General features: G+C 48.1%; 1 protein-coding gene across 1 annotated transcript in view; it reads right to left on the bottom strand.

The window, feature by feature from the left end:
* FBN1 (fibrillin 1) overlaps window positions 1-17,438 on the bottom strand; it is a 643,598-nt gene that overhangs the window by 291,064 nt on the left and 335,096 nt on the right. The gene's annotated exons all lie outside the window — the stretch shown is intronic.

The raw sequence follows: 17,438 nt of genomic DNA, 5'->3' as shown, positions 1-17,438 counted from the left end.
GAGTGCTGCATATGCAGGGCTTTAAGGGCCCTGGGCTAGCCGGGGCAGAGCCCAAGAAGTCTCCGACAAAATGTCTCTGAGATGGGGCGCTGCCAGGATGCCCTAAAGTACCCACTAGCCCCAGCCGATGAGCCCACTAGAGGCCAAGGCCTTTTAGTTTCTAAAGCCTGAAGCTCTCAGTCATGCACAAGAGCTTCACACAGGCTTTAGAAAAGAAGGCTTTGGCCTTGTGGCTTTGCCTTTTCTTCCATAATGGTGGCAATGGCCTCCACCATGCGTCCCTTTAACTAAGAGATGCAGCGATCACCAGGGGGTGATACCTGCGTCTCTTAATTAAATGGGTGCCTAGTGAGGGTCAGTGTCACCACTAAGGAAGAAAACGGGTGGTGCTGACCCCCACCAGGCATTCCTTTAGCTGAGAGATGCAAGGATCAGCACCCTCTCCCCATGGGTGTGAGAGTCATGACCCCTGAATCTCTTAGTTAAAGGGATGCCTAATGGGGGCCATCACCACAATTAAGAATGAAAGGGTGTGGTGCAGACCCCACAAGGCATCCCTTTAGCTAAGAGATGCAGGGATTATCACCATTGCACCTTGGATGAGATGTGATGATTACTACAGAGGGCTGCCTGGTGGGGGTCTCTGCTGCCCATTAGGCTACATCCCATTGGATACCATGTCACTTAAACGACTGTGTATATGGTAGGTCCTGTGGTACAGTGGGGTCCAGCTGAACTGAAATGGTCAGAGTAGTGGGTGCATGCCAGTGTATAGCAGCACTGTGCTTGGCTGGTAAGGCACAGTCTTAAGGAAAATAGCTGCACTGATGTAGTGCCTGCACACTCATTCTATGCACTGTGTTTGCGACTTCACCTGATTATGGTTGGGACATAGAAGGAGGTAAACAGTGTGCACCATGTCTGTTTACAATATTTAAGATTTTCTAGCCTTCAACCTGGGAAAATACCCATTCTTGCTCTACATTGTTAGCACCCCCTTAAGCCGAAACTATTGCATAAGAGGGACACGAAGCTTGTAGGTGTTGTTTGGTTATTTACCCACTCATTGACTGCCCATGGCCATGCTAATCCCTGTGGCCATTCCCACCTACCCCCTGCCCCTCTCCGCCTAAAACACATTCCCCTGGGATCTTTTTGAACTAGCTATATGAAGCCTTACCATCAAACGTTCTGCTCAAAGTGCTTGCGGTCTTTTTTAAAGCAGTTTTCTGATTGAGTTGAAGAGTTCATGACTTAATTGGAGCTATAGACGCGCGGCTGGTGTAATAAAAATGTCTTAACCAGGTCTGCCTTCAGCCACTCGATTTATAAACACTATGCGTGCCCTTCACTGAACTCCTTTTCATATATAGGTCTAGAGGTCATTGATGTTTCTATCTACATAAAGCTATGTTCATAATTCTCATAGTATCGTTTTTCCAACAATAAAAGTAATAAATAAAATGAACATGTCAAAGGAAACTACAGAAATAACACTCATTTTCTTCCTGAAGTCAGGGAGGGACGAGAACACAATTTTTCGTCTTAATGAAAACATTCTTGATACATTAGGAAATGATTTTTATGACCCTGACTTTTAGCTTGTAGATCAAACTGCGTTGGACAACGGTTTTACCTTAAAAGGGCAAACGCGGAGGAACACCTCCGTGATTCACGTGTGTGTATCATTTCGCACAGAGCAAGGCTCGTGTGGCACGGAATTTATGACATAAATCGAGCCTTAAAAATAGAAAGCGCCTTCAAGGAAATGTAGAAAAGTCATTTGAGATTAGCCTTCGGCCTTGGCTTGAGAGAGCACAATGTTTGGAGAAGCACGGAGATTAGATGAAGTATACAGTGCATTAAGAGGGGGCCTGTGGAAACGTCAAGGTCTTAGCCTTGCAAAGCATTATGCGGGGGGGGGGGTGGCGAGCGGTGCGGGGGGGCGATTTCCAGATGGAGAGCAGCACCTACGCCTTCGAAAAAAATGCATGCAATTCACAATGGAACATGCAAATGAAAGAAATTGCATTTCATGTATTAATTTACTGGGGTTCAAAAAGGCAAACGCGCCAGAAAGTGCTCCGTGGCTCAGGGGGGAAAGGGAGGGGCAGCGGAAGGGGGAAGAAGGCGATGTCATTTCTGGAGCCTTGTCAATTATTGCAGAGACCATTTACGTTATGTTATGGCATCTACGCTAGGGTTAGGGGTTTGCCATCCAAGTTGACTCCTGGAAACCCAAGAGAGGGCAGCCTTCAGACTGCAGGATGGAGGGGGAGCAGGTCAGACATATAATCGAAGGCCCGAGGGAGCAGGTGAGTTTTCAGAAACTTCCAGGACTTTAAGTGATCTTTCTGAAGTCTGAGACCCAAACGGAGCTGATTCCAAACCTTTGCTGCCATGGTGGAGCGCAGTCTGTGGACTTTGCGCTCCTTTTTAGTTTGGATATTAGGTGTTGCTTGCGCCACCTAGAAGTCAAAACTATTGCATTAGAGTACAGATAGGGAGGAATGGCATATGAGAGGGTCACACAGTCTGTAGGTGTTGTTTGGTTATGTGCCAACCCATTGACCGGCCGTGGCCGTGCTAATCCCTATAGCCATTCCCACCCATTCCTGCCCAATAAACCTCCTCATGGGAACTCTTTGAGCTCGCTTTAATTAAGCCCACTATCACACCTTGCACTCAAAGTACCTGCCAGTGTTTTTTTCAAAGCAGTCTTCTTAGAGTTTACTTAATTGGAGTTGCAGTGTTTTTTTCAAAGCAGTCTTCTTAGAGTTTACTTAATTGGAGTTGTAAACCCACTACTGGTGTAACAAACATGTCTTACTAGGCCTTCCTTCAGCCAATCAAAGTATATGTGCCCTTCATTGAAGTCCTTTTAAAAACAAACATTGGCAAAGCCAACAGCTTTAGCTTTTGTATAAGTATCAAGCTTTTGTCAGGCACTGCTATTAGATGCCCAGGTCACCACAGCAATGTTCACCTAGTACCATCCATGGCCAGTTAATACCACTATGGTGGTGCCTTGCAAGTGCCTTTCCCATGCCTACACAAAAGCCCAAACTATTGCTATTGCCAATGCTTGTTGAATTTGCCACTGCCAATCAACTCTCTGTCGTTGAACGTAGATTCATAGAGTGGGACGGAGCAATGGCAACAGTGCGTAGCTTTTTAGGACAGGTTTCCCGTGGCCTTGTGGGTGTTGCATAGCACCTTGATGATTATACAGTAGTCTACTGCAAGTCAATACCAAATCTTCAAGACTAATGAGATGTGTTGTGGCCCCTTATAAAAAAAGTTCTCATGCCAATGATTTTTAAAAAGGTTAAAGCCACGTGGTCAATTTCTTTAGGAGAGGCTGCGCATACTGGTGGCATTTTACATTAGGCCGAAATAACGTACATGATCCGTGACGGTACTGAATGGCAGCCATCATTGTGGCATTGACGACAGAGCCGCAGCCATGCTAGGAGAGGTGGCGCAGAATGAATATCGTTGATTGGCAAGCGCTAAAATGTCCACAACGCTGTGCGATAATGCAGCAAGCCACCTTCCGAGTCACGGGTACGCCTGCCCAACATGACAGCATGAAGGCAGGGTTAGCCGCGTGAGAACAGGTATGCTGATTACGTAAAGGCGTCCACATGTTATTTTTTTACCATTCAGTGTAATAGAAATCTCCCGAAAAGGAGGTGGTCTGTGTGACATGGGTGGGCCAAGCAGTATTACATCAAGCTCAGGTGGTCCTGAAAAGCTAGTATGTACCATTATGAAATCCACTGTTAATAGGACAGACTAAATGTATCATACTGACTTTTCTGTATGAGGTTCGTGGTATAAAACCTTAAGAAAACTCAAAGGTTTTTGAGATGAGGGCCGACTTTATTGGGACAGGGATGTTATGCTGGTTTCCCGACTCCTTTCTGCACAGCTGTAAGAAAATAAACCCTATCTCTACAGTTGCTGCCTGTATCCCCTATTGGATAGTTTGGTGATGTGCTGTGGGTGTCTGCATGAATCCCATGCCAGGTCCAAGCTTTACTCAAAGACCAAAAGCGAACACATTTCCTTTAACATGAGGCCGTTAGAAATTCACTTTCTTTGCCAACCATGCGACACACTAAGGAGAGATCTTAATCGATGATTACACCAGGATACTAGCGCTTGGTTGGTTGGAGTAGGGTTCACCCAAAGAGGACAGCCATGGGCCAGGGAGGGTGCTTATGCTTGGTGTGCTAAAGTGGATGATCTCTGTTTGGTCGGAATCCGGAGAGCGACTGCTTGCCGCCGCCCACACCTGGATCTTATCATTGCCCTGCTCAATGCTTCTTGGGTGGCTACTATCTGCCCCAGGTGGGACATGATTTGGACATAAACCGCATAGAGTTGGGAAGGTTGAGGAAACATGTTGAAGGCGGAGGCCGGGGGCTTCAAATAGATTTTGAAAGGGTTGTGGGTTGGTCATTCAAGATGCACCCCCCAAAGGAAGAAGTTCATTGATTGGACAAGAACTGTCCCAGTTTCCAATGACAAGGTCCACTCCGGAGAAAGGTTACAACCATTTAAGCACCTCTCCTCCAATTCAAGCATCAGAAACCTTTGCGAATTATGGGCTCATTCACACAGGCTTAGGGCATCCCATGACCGCCATAATGTGTTCAGCTTCCGTCCGATTTTAGAACACAAGAAAGAAAGTTAGTATTTAGGATCCGAGGTCTATTCCTCCACTATGGCTACCTCCACATCCACATTCATCATAATGTTAAAAACGAAAGTGCACAAAATGGGCATATTTGATGGAAAGGTATTTCAAGTGTGTTTTGTGAAAAGGAAGACTAGCATGGGTCTGATTTATTCCAAGAGTTATCTGGGAGTAAAAGACTCTCCACCAGCCGGTCATGTGCTCACATACAGCCCACGGGAGCTGTGATATCAAGGCCTGTCATCATAGGGTCTGTTCCATAATCTGTCCAAATCAGGGTGTTTTCTAGGTTTTTCCCTTAGTATCTTTATGCTCATAGCACGGTGGCCAGTTCCCATTTAACCTGTGCAGAGCGTTAACAGAGGTTGATGTGTGAGATGCAGGCGTGGAACATGAGCATCAACAGAGGTTGATGTGTGAGATGCAGGCGTGGAACATGAGCATCAACAGAGGTTGATGTGTGAGATGCACACGTGGAACATGAGCATCAACAGAGGTTGATGTGTGAGTTGCAGGCGTGGAACATGAGCATCAACAGAGGTTGATGTGTGAGATGCAGGCGTGGAACATGAGCATCAACGGAGGTTGATGTGTGAGATGCAGGTCAACGGAGGTTGATGTGTGAGATGCAGGCGTGGAACATGAGCATCAACGGAGGTTGATGTGTGAGATGCAGGCGTGGAACATGAGCATCAACGGAGGTTGATGTGTGAAATGCAGGCGTGGAACATGAGCATCAACAGAGGTTGAAACATCAGATGCACGCATGGAACATGAGCATCAACAGAGGTTGTGGGAGATGCAGGCGTGGAACATGAGCATCAACAGAGGTTGATGTGTGAGATGCATGCTTGGAACATGAGCATCAACAGAGGTTGATGTGTGAGATGCAGGCGTGGAACATGAGCATCAACGGAGGTTGATGTGTGAGATGCAGGTCAACGGAGGTTGATGTGTGAGATGCAGGCGTGGAACATGAGCATCAACGGAGGTTGATGTGTGAGATGCAGGCGTGGAACATGAGCATCAACGGAGGTTGATGTGTGAGATGCAGGCGTGGAACATGAGCATCAACAGAGGTTGAAACATCAGATGCACGCATGGAACATGAGCATCAACAGAGGTTGTGTGAGATGCAGGCGTGGAACATGAGCATCAACAGAGGTTGATGTGTGAGATGCATGCTTGGAACATGAGCATCAACAGAGGTTGAAGCGTGAGATTCAGGCGTGGAACATGAGCATCAACAGAGGTTGATGTGTGAGATGCAGCCGTGGAACATGAGCATCAACAGAGGTTTATGTGCGGGATGCAGGCGTGGAACATGAGCATCAACAGAGGTTGAAGCGTGAGATGCAGGCGTGGAACATGAGCATCAACAGAGGTTGAAGCGTGAGATGCAGGCGTGGAACATGAGCATCAACAGAGGTTTACGTGCGAGATGCAGGCGTGGAACATGAGCATCAACAGAGGATGAAGCGTGAGATGCAGGCGTGGAACATGAGCATTAACAGAGGTTGTTGTGTAAGATGCAAGCATGGAACATGAGCATCAACAGAGGTTTACGTGCGAGATGCACGCGTGGAACATGAGCATCAACAGAGGTTGATGTGTGAGATGCAGGCGTGGAACATGAGCATCAACAGAGGTTGAAGCGTGAGATGCAGGCGTGGAACATGAGCATTAACAGAGGTTGTTGTGTGAGATGCAGGCGTGGAACATGAGCATCAACAGAGGTTTATGTGCGAGATGCAGGCGTGGAACATGAGCATCAACAGAGGTTGAAGCGTGAGATGCAGACGTGGAACATGAGCTTTAACAGAGGTTGTTGTGTAAGATGCAGGCATGGAACATGAGCATCAACAGAGGTTTATGTGCGAGATGCAGGCGTGGAACATGAGCATCAACAGAGGTTGAAGCGTGAGATGCAGGCGTGGAACATGAGCATTAACAGAGGTTGTTGTGTAAGATGCAGGCATGGAACATGTGCATCAACAGAGGTCGATGTGTGAGATGCAGGTGTGGAACATGAGCATCAACAGAGGTTGAAGCGTGAGATGCAGGCATGGAAAATGAGCATTAACAGAGGTTGTTGTGTAAGATGCAGGCATGGAACATGAGCATCAACAGAGGTTGATGTTTGAGATGCATGCTTGGAACATGAGCATCAACAGAGGTTGATGTGTGAGATGCACGCGTGGAACATGAGCATCAACAGAGGTTGATGTGTTAGATTCATGCTTGGAACATGAGCATCAACAGAGATTGAAGCGTGAGATGCACGCGTGGAACATGAGCATCAACAGAGGTTGATGTGTGAGATGCAGGCGTGGAACATGAGCATCAACGGAGGTTGAAGCGTGAGATGCAGGAGTGGAACATGAGCATCAACAGAGGTTGAAGCGTGAGATGCAGGCGTGGAACATGAGCATCAACAGAGGTTGATGTGTGAGATGCACGCGTGGAACATGAGCATTAACAGAGGTTGTTGTGTAAGATGCAGGCGTGGAACATGAGCATTAACAGAGGTTGATGTGCGAGATGCACGCGTGGAACATGAGCATCAACAGAGGTTGATGTGTGAGATGCAGGTGTGGAGAATGAGCATTAACAGAGGTTGATGTGCGAGATGCAGGCGTGGAACATGAGCATCAACAGAGGTTGAAGCGTGAGATGCACGCGTGGAACATGAGCATCAACAGAGGTTTATGTGCGAGATGCAGGCGTGGAACATGAGCATCAACAGAGGTTGAAGCGTGAGATGCACGCGTGGAACATGAGCATCAACAGAGGTTTATGTGCGAGATGCAGGCGTCGAACATGAGCATCAACAGAGGTTTATGTGCGAGATGCAGGCGTGGAACATGAGCATCAACAGAGGTTTATGTGCCAGATGCAGGCGTGGAACATGAGCATCAACAGAGGTTGAAGCGTGAGATGCAGGCGTGGAACATGAGCATCAACAGAGGTTGTTGTGTTAGATGCAAGCATGGAACATGAGCATCAACAGAGGTTGAAGCGTGAGATGCAGGTGTGGAACATGAGCATTAACAGAGGTTGTTGTGTTGCAGGCATGGAACATGAGCATCAATAGAGGTTGAAGCGTGAGATGCAGGCATGGAACATGAGCATCAGCAGAGGTTTATGTGTGAGATGCAGGTGTGGAACATGAGCATCAACAGAGGTTGAAACGTCAGATGCACGCATGGAACATGAGCATCAACAGAGGTTGAAACATCAGATGCACGCATGGAACATGAGCATCAACAGAGGTTGAAGCGTGAGATGCACGCATGGAACATGAGCATCTACAGAGGTTGAAGCGTGAGATGCACGCATGGAACATGAGCATCTACAGAGGTTGTGTGAGATGCAGGCGTGGAACATGAGCATTAACAGAGGTTGTTGTGTGAGATGCAGGCGTGGAACATGAGCATTAACAGAGGTTGTTGCGTGAGATGCAGGCGTGGAACATGAGCATCAACAGAGGTTGTTGCGTGAGATGCAGGCATGGAACATGGGCATTAACAGAGGTTTATGTGTGAGATGCACGCATGGAACATGAGCATCAACAGAGGTTGTGTGAGATGCAGGCGTGGAACATGAGCATCTACAGAGGTTGTGTGAGATGCAGGCGTGGAACATGAGCATTAACAGAGGTTGATGTGTGAGATGCAGGTCAACGGAGGTTGATGTGTGAGATGCAGGCGTGGAACATGAGCATCAACGGAGGTTGATGTGTGAGATGCAGGCGTGGAACATGAGCATCAACGGAGGTTGATGTGTCAGATGCAGGCGTGGAACATGAGCATCAACAGAGGTTGAAACATCAGATGCACGCATGGAACATGAGCATCAACAGAGGTTGTGTGAGATGCAGGCGTGGAACATGAGGATCAACAGAGGTTGATGTGTGAGATGCATGCTTGGAACATCAGCATCAACAGAGGTTGAAGTGTGAGATGCACGCGTGGAACATGAGCATCAACAGAGGTTGATGTGTGAGATGCAGGCGTGGAACATGAGCATCAACAGAGGTTTATGTGCGGGATGCAGGCGTGGAACATGAGCATCAACAGAGGTTGAAGCGTGAGATGCAGGCGTGGAACATGAGCATCAACAGAGGTTGAAGCGTGAGATGCAGGCGTGGAACATGAGCATCAACAGAGGTTTACGTGCGAGATGCAGGCGTGGAACATGAGCATCAACAGAGGATGAAGCGTGAGATGCAGGCGTGGAACATGGGCATTAACAGAGGTTGTTGTGTAAGATGCAAGCATGGAACATGAGCATCAACAGAGGTTTACGTGCGAGATGCACGAGTGGAACATGAGCATCAACAGAGGTTGATGTGTGAGATGCAGGCGTGGAACATGAGCATCAACAGAGGTTGAAGCGTGAGATGCAGGCGTGGAACATGAGCATTAACAGAGGTTGTTGTGTGAGATGCAGGCGTGGAACATGAGCATCAACAGAGGTTTATGTGCGAGATGCAGGCGTGGAACATGAGCATCAACAGAGGTTGAAGCGTGAGATGCAGGCGTGGAACATGAGCATTAACAGAGGTTGTTGTGTAAGATGCAGGCATGGAACATGAGCATCAACAGAGGTTTATGTGCGAGATGCAGGCGTGGAACATGAGCATCAACAGAGGTTGAAGCGTGAGATGCAGGCGTGGAACATGAGCATTAACAGAGGTTGTTGTGTAAGATGCAGGCATGGAACATGTGCATCAACAGAGGTCGATGTGTGAGATGCAGGCGTGGAACATGAGCATCAACAGAGGTTGAAGCGTGAGATGCAGGCATGGAAAATGAGCATTAACAGAGGTTGTTGTGTAAGATGCAGGCATGGAACATGAGCATCAACAGAGGTTGATGTTTGAGATGGATGCTTGGAACATGAGCATCAACAGAGGTTGATGTGTGAGATGCACGCGTGGAACATGAGCATCAACAGAGGTTGATGTGTGAGATGCATGCTTGCAACATGAGCATCAACAGAGGTTGAAGCGTGAGATGCACGCGTGGAACATGAGCATCAACAGAGGTTGATGTGTGAGATGCAGGCGTGGAACATGAGCATCAACAGAGGTTGATGTGTGAGATGCAGGCGTGGAACATGAGCATCAACGGAGGTTGAAGCGTGAGATGCAGGAGTGGAACATGAGCATCAACAGAGGTTGAAGCGTGAGATGCAGGCGTGGAACATGAGCATCAACAGAGGTTGATGTGTGAGATGCACGCGTGGAACATGAGCATTAACAGAGGTTGTTGTGTAAGATGCAGGCGTGGAACATGAGCATTAACAGAGGTTGATGTGCGAGATGCACGCGTGGAACATGAGCATCAACAGAGGTTGATGTGTGAGATGCAGGTGTGGAACATGAGCATTAACAGAGGTTGATGTGCGAGATGCAGGCGTGGAACATGAGCTTCAACAGAGGTTGAAGCGTGAGATGCACGCGTGGAACATGAGCATCAACAGAGGTTTATGTGCGAGATGCAGGCGTGGAACATGAGCATCAACAGAGGTTGAAGCGTGAGATGCACGCGTGGAACATGAGCATCAACAGAGGTTTATGTGCGAGATGCAGGCGTGGAACATGAGCATCAACAGAGGTTTATGTGCGAGATGCAGGCGTGGAACATGAGCATCAACAGAGGTTTATGTGCGAGATGCAGGCGTGGAACATGAGCATCAACAGAGGTTGATGTGTGAGATGCACACGTGGAACATGAGCATCAACAGAGGTTGATGTGCGAGATGCAGGCGTGGAACATGAGCATCAACAGCGGTTGATGTGTGAGATTCACACGTGGAACATGAGCATCAACAGAGGTTGATGTGCGAGATGCAGGCGTGGAACATGAGCATCAACAGAGGTTTATGTGCGAGATGCAGGCGTGGAACATGAGCATCAACAGAGGTTGAAGCGTGAGATGCAGGCGTGGAACATGAGCATCAACAGAGGTTGTTGTGTTAGATGCAAGCATGGAACATGAGCATCAACAGAGGTTGAAGCGTGAGATGCAGGCGTGGAACATGAGCATTAACAGAGGTTGTTGTGTAAGATGCAGGCGTGGAACATGAGCATCAATAGAGGTTGAAGCGTGAGATGCAGGCATGGAACATGAGCATCAACAGAGGTTTATGTGTGAGATGCAGGTGTGGAACATGAGCATCAACAGAGGTTGAAACGTCAGATGCACGCATGGAACATGAGCATCAACAGAGGTTGAAGCGTGAGATGCACGCATGGAACATGAGCATCTACAGAGGTTGAAGCGTGAGATGCACGCATGGAACATGAGCATCAACAGAGGTTGTTTTACGTGAGATGCAGGCATGGAACATGGGCATTAACAGAGGTTTATGTGTGAGATGCACACATGGAACATGAGCATCAACAGAGGTTGTGTGAGATGCAGGCGTGGAACATGAGCATCTACAGAGGTTGTGTGAGATGCATGCGTGGAACATGAGCATTAACAGAGGTTGAAACGTCAGATGCACGCATGGAACATGAGCATCAACAGAGGTTGAAACGTCAGATGCACGCATGGAACATGAGCATCAACAGAGGTTGAAACGTCAGATGCACGCATGGAACATGAGCATCTACAGAGGTTGAAACGTCAGATGCACGCATGGAACATGAGCATCAACAGAGGTTGAAACTTCAGATGCACGCATGGAACATGAGCATCAACAGAGGTTGAAACGTCAGATGCACGCATGGAACATGAGCATCTACAGAGGTTGTGTGAGATGCAGGCGTGGAACATGAACATTAACAGAGGTTGCTATGTGAGATGCAGGCATGGAACATGAGCATCAACAGAGGTTTATGTGTGAGATGCAAGTGTGGAACATGAGCATCAACAGAGGTTTATGTGTGAGATGCAAGTGTGGAACATGAGCATCAACAGAGGTTTATGTGTGAGATGCAAGTGTGGAACATGAGCATCTACAGAGGTTGAAGCGTGAGATGCAGGCGTGGAACATGAGCATCTACAGAGGTTGTGTGAGATACAGGCGTGGAACATGAGCATTAACAGAGGTTGCTATGTGAGATGCAGGCATGGAACATGAGCATCAACAGAGGTTTATGTGTGAGATGCAAGTGTGGAACATGAGCATCAACATATGTGTGAGATGCAAGTGTGGAACATGAGCTTCAACAGAGGTTGTTGCGTGAGATGCAGGCATGGAACATGGGCATTAACAGAGGTTTATGTGTGAGATGCACGCATGGAACATGAGCATCAACAGAGGGTGTGTGAGATGCAGGCGTGGAACATGAGCATCTACAGAGGTTGTGTGAGATGCAGGCGTGGAACATGAGCATTAACAGAGGTTGATGTGCGAGATGCAGGCGTGGAACATGAGCTTCAACAGAGGTTGAAGCGTGAGATGCACGCGTGGAACATGAGCATCAACAGAGGTTTATGTGCGAGATGCAGGCGTGGAACATGAGCATCAACAGAGGTTGAAGCGTGAGATGCACGCGTGGAACATGAGCATCAACAGAGGTTTATGTGCGAGATGCAGGCGTGGAACATGAGCATCAACAGAGGTTTATGTGCGAGATGCAGGCGTGGAACATGAGCATCAACAGAGGTTGATGTGCGAGATGCAGGCGTGGAACATGAGCATCAACAGAGGTTGATGTGTGAGATGCACACGTGGAACATGAGCATCAACAGAGGTTGATGTGCGAGATGCAGGCGTGGAACATGAGCATCAACAGCGGTTGATGTGTGAGATGCAAACGTGGAACATGAGCATCAACAGAGGTTGATGTGCGAGATGCAGGCGTGGAACATGAGCATCAACAGAGGTTTATGTGCGAGATGCAGGCGTGGAACATGAGCATCAACAGAGGTTGAAGCGTGAGATGCAGGCGTGGAACATGAGCATCAACAGAGGTTGTTGTGTTAGATGCAAGCATGGAACATGAGCATCAACAGAGGTTGAAGCGTGAGATGCAGGCGTGGAACATGAGCATTAACAGAGGTTGTTGTGTAAGATGCAGGCATGGAACATGAGCATCAATAGAGGTTGAAGCGTGAGATGCAGGCATGGAACATGAGCATCAACAGAGGTTTATGTGTGAGATGCAGGTGTGGAACATGAGCATCAACAGAGGTTGAAACGTCAGATGCACGCATGGAACATGAGCATCAACAGAGGTTGAAGCGTGAGATGCACGCATGGAACATGAGCATCTACAGAGGTTGAAGCGTGAGATGCACGCATGGAACATGAGCATCAACAGAGGTTGTTGCGTGAGATGCAGGCATGGAACATGGGCATTAACAGAGGTTTATGTGTGAGATGCACGCATGGAACATGAGCATCAACAGAGGTTGTGTGAGATGCAGGCGTGGAACATGAGCATCTACAGAGGTTGTGTGAGATGCATGCGTGGAACATGAGCATTAACAGAGGTTGAAACGTCAGATGCACGCATGGAACATGAGCATCAACAGAGGTTGAAACGTCAGATGCACGCATGGAACATGAGCATCAACAGAGGTTGAAACGTCAGATGCACGCATGGAACATGAGCATCTACAGAGGTTGAAACGTCAGATGCACGCATGGAACATGAGCATCAACAGAGGTTGAAACGTCAGATGCACGCATGGAACATGAGCATCAACAGAGGTTGAAACGTCAGATGCACGCATGGAACATGAGCATCTACAGAGGTTGTGTGAGATGCAGGCGTGGAACATGAACATTAACAGAGGTTGCTATGTGAGATGCAGGCATGGAACATGAGCATCAACAGAGGTTTATGTGTGAGATGTAAGTGTGGAACATGAGCATCAACAGAGGGTTATGTGTGAGATGCAAGTGTGGAACATGAGCTTCAACAGAGGTTGTTGCGTGAGATGCAGGCATGGAACATGGGCATTAACAGAGGTTTATGTGTGAGATGCACGCATGGAACATGAGCATCAACAGAGGTTGTGTGAGATGCAGGCGTGGAACATGAGCATCTACAGAGGTTGTGTGAGATGCAGGCGTGGAACATGAGCATTAACAGAGGTTGTTGTGTGAGATGCAAGTGTGGAACATGAGCATCAACAGAGGTTGAAAAGTCAGATGCACGCATGGAACATGAGCATCTACAGAGGTTGTGTGAGATGCAGGCGTGGAACATGAGCATTAACAGAGGTTGTTGCGTGAGATGCAGGCGTGGAACATGAGCATTAACAGAGGTTGTTGTGTGAGATGCAGGAGTGGAACATGAGCATTAACAGAGGTTGTTGCGTGAGATGCAGGAGTGGACCATGAGCATTAACAGAGGTTGCTATGTTAGATGCAGGCATGGAACATGAGCATCAACAGAGGTTTATGTGCGGGATGCAGGCGTGGAACATGAGCATCTACAGAGGTTGAAGCGTGAGATGCAGGCGTGGAACATGAGCATCTACAGAGGTTGAAGCGTGAGATGCACGCTTGGAACATGAGCATCTACAGAGGTTGAAGCGTGAGATGCAGGCGTGGAACATGAGCATCTACAGAGGTTGAAGCGTGAGATGCACGTGTGGAACATGAGCATCTACAGAGGTTGAAGCGTGAGATGCACGCATGGAACATGAGCAACTACAGAGGTTGAAGCGTGAGATGCACGCGTGGAACATGAACATCTACAGAGGTTGAAGCGTGAGATGCACACGTGGAACATGAGCATCTACAGAGGTTGAAGCGTGAGATGCACGCATGGAACATGAGCATCTACAGAGGTTGAAGCGTGAGATGCACGTGTGGAACATGAGCATCTACAGAGGTTGAAGCGTGAGATGCAGGCATGGAACATGAGCATCAATAGAGGTTGAAGCATGAGATGCACGCGTGGAACATGAGCATCTACAGAGGTTGAAGCATGATATGCATGCGTGCAACATGAGCATCTACAGAGGTTGAAGCGTAAGATGCACGTGTGGAACATGAGCACCTACAGAGGTTGAAGCGTGAGATGCACGCGTGCAACATGAGCATCTACAGAGGTTGAAGCGTGAGATGCACGTGTGGAACATGAGTGGTTTCTGACAAAGCATCAAAGAAAACGAATGGGGTAGCATGAGGGTGGTCACACTTCCGCAGACTTCACAGTGTTCTTCGAAAGCGTTGTTACCCCCACCGCATTTCACAAGCATGAAACGCTTACACAAAAATCCCAAATGTTGCACTGACCTCATTAAACTCATGTCAGAACTGGACAAAGTATGTGCTACGTGCCGGGACTCTGTTCTTATGCGCTGTTGTGTGGGAGGCTTCAGCATGGGACCTTTTATGACCTAAGAATACTTCCAGGGAACACTGTGTACTGCGCCGCACACTACACTGTTCAACTAAACTCACGAAGGGAGCTGCCACTGCTGTAGGGAAAACCTATCAATGTGTTACTCAGCGACCACCAGCCAATGTGCAAGTCACACCTGAGCACACACTGGCAGTATGCAGAATATTATGGTATATGCACCGATGTGTGTCTATTAGGATCGTGGAATAGCACTATAGGCTCGCACTCTGTCCAGCCCCTGGGAAGTCAATAGGAACAAACCCTACATTCCGTGAAGTTTGCCCTAGTATGTGTGCGCATACACAGAATGTTTGCCATTCGGGCTGGACAGATGCATTTTTGAGTTTCCATGTGCTGACGATACAGCATGGCCCGCCTTGACAGAGCAGTCATGTCACCAGACACACTCTCGCAATGTCCCTGAGCCCTGCTGCTATGAGGGAGACCTGCATGTCCCCGTGAGGACGGGTCAGAGCTTCATGGCCAGGTGCTGGGGAACTCTAGAACAGAGGCAGGGAACCCCTGACCTGTATTCTGCAGGGTTCAGGCCCTACCTCTGGTGACAATGCCCTTCGTTACAGGGTCTGCAGGATCCCAACTATTCGCTCCCAAAGTCCCCCCTGACCGCTCGTAAACTGGGTGGGTTGCATCCTGTGCCTCTCTCAGAGAGGTGCTATATTTCATAATGGGATCATCTAAAGTGCTACCTATGGGAGCCGGCAGGGGAAGCCGGCCCCCCACTAAGGCCCTACACCTAGGCCTCCTCCTGTCTGGCCCTAGATGCAAGTACAGCTGGAGGAGTATCACGGCCACGCTCCTAGGATCAGCAAAGCAGGAAAAGCTGCATTAAGGTATGTCCTGCTGGGCTTGAAGCCATTTCAACCAACTTTGAATTTCTGTGACTAGGGACCGAGATACCATTTAAAATGGTTGCAGCTGTTGCGGTGCGCTGTGTCTCCAAGGCCTGCACCTCTGACTGCCTGCCTTCGCCTCCCTGCGATTGGATGCCCAGAATCATCGACAGTGCTACCTATGTGAGCTGGCAATGTTGCCTTTTTTAAAAATTTGGTCTCTGACTGCCTGGTGCAATTGGTTGCAGTGTCACACCGTGTGTGTGAAATGGAGTGCGGTTTGGAGTGGAAAGAGTGGGGGATAGGGTTTTGTGTGTGTGTTTTGTGTGTGCGTGTGTTTTAGACCATGGGTTGTGGTAAGTACTTGCACTTTCATTTCACTTCATGAATTAAAACTTCTAGTTAAGTGAAGAATTAAGCAAAATATTCTGTTTAAGAAATAAACAAGTATTGCATTTAAGTGGCAAATGAAGGATGTGCCTGAGCGGGCTGGCAGCTTTTTTCAGATACCAATCACACAGAGAATACTGCAGTCCCACATTTTATATCCGTGTTTGCCAACTTCTGAAACATGAATAATACCTTTTCCTACTGTGTGTCCTAGTGCTTGTGAAGTTGTTAGTTTAAATGTGTGGATACATTCACAACTTCATCAAAGTCAATCCCTTTTATGGATGCACAAAAGACAAATCTTTCTCATATAATTTCCTGAAAAGCAGGCCCTCATGGTGGATCCAAGCTTGAAAGCAGATCAAACAATCTTCTGGGTAAACAAGTTCTCCCCACTGTTTCCTTCATCTGCCACATTATGAAACCATGAAAAACCAAAGTCCCTTGGCTCAGAGTTTGTTTATTCCTTGGTTGCCACATGGGTGGGCGACTAGCAAACATAATGACATTGGAGTATTTACATGGAGACAAATGTAGGTTCCTGGCCTCAATGGAACAGTTTGACGTTGTGGATCTGCTGCAGGAACGGTATAACGTCTATATGGATGAGCACAGAGTAGCCGGTGGATAGTCAGATAGGTGTGTGGCTATAGATTGACAGATGGACAGGTACAGAGAGAAACAAAGGGCACTGACGGGAAGGGCCACAGACAGAACATTGTCTAAGTAATAGGACTGCCAGATATGCTATGACTCGACAGATCCATAAACCGATGGTGGGGCAGGTGGATGGATGGATGGAGAGAGGGATGGATGGATGGAGCGAGAGAGGGGTGGAGCGAGGGAGGGATGGAGCGAGGGAGGGAGGGGGGGATGGAAGGACAGACCGACGTACGGATGGATGGAGCGAGGGATGGATGGGCGGATGGATGGATGGAGCGAGGGATGGATGGATGAAGGGAGGGATGGAGCGAGGGATGCATGGATTAAGGGGTGGATGGATGAGTGAAGGATGGACGGATCAAGGGATGGATGTCTGAATGTATGGATTGGTGGATGGATGGCTGGATATATATGGATGGGGATGGGTGGATGGAGTGAGGAATGGATGGATGGTGCGAGGGGTGTATGGCTGGAATGTCATGGATGGATTGTTGGATGGATGGATGGA

This window comes from Ambystoma mexicanum, chromosome 11, assembly GCF_040938575.1.
Source record: "Ambystoma mexicanum isolate Mex_15411 chromosome 11, UKY_AmexF1_1, whole genome shotgun sequence".
Classification (NCBI taxonomy): domain Eukaryota; kingdom Metazoa; phylum Chordata; class Amphibia; order Caudata; family Ambystomatidae; genus Ambystoma; species Ambystoma mexicanum.
This window is presented reverse-complemented; position numbering and strand designations above follow the sequence as displayed.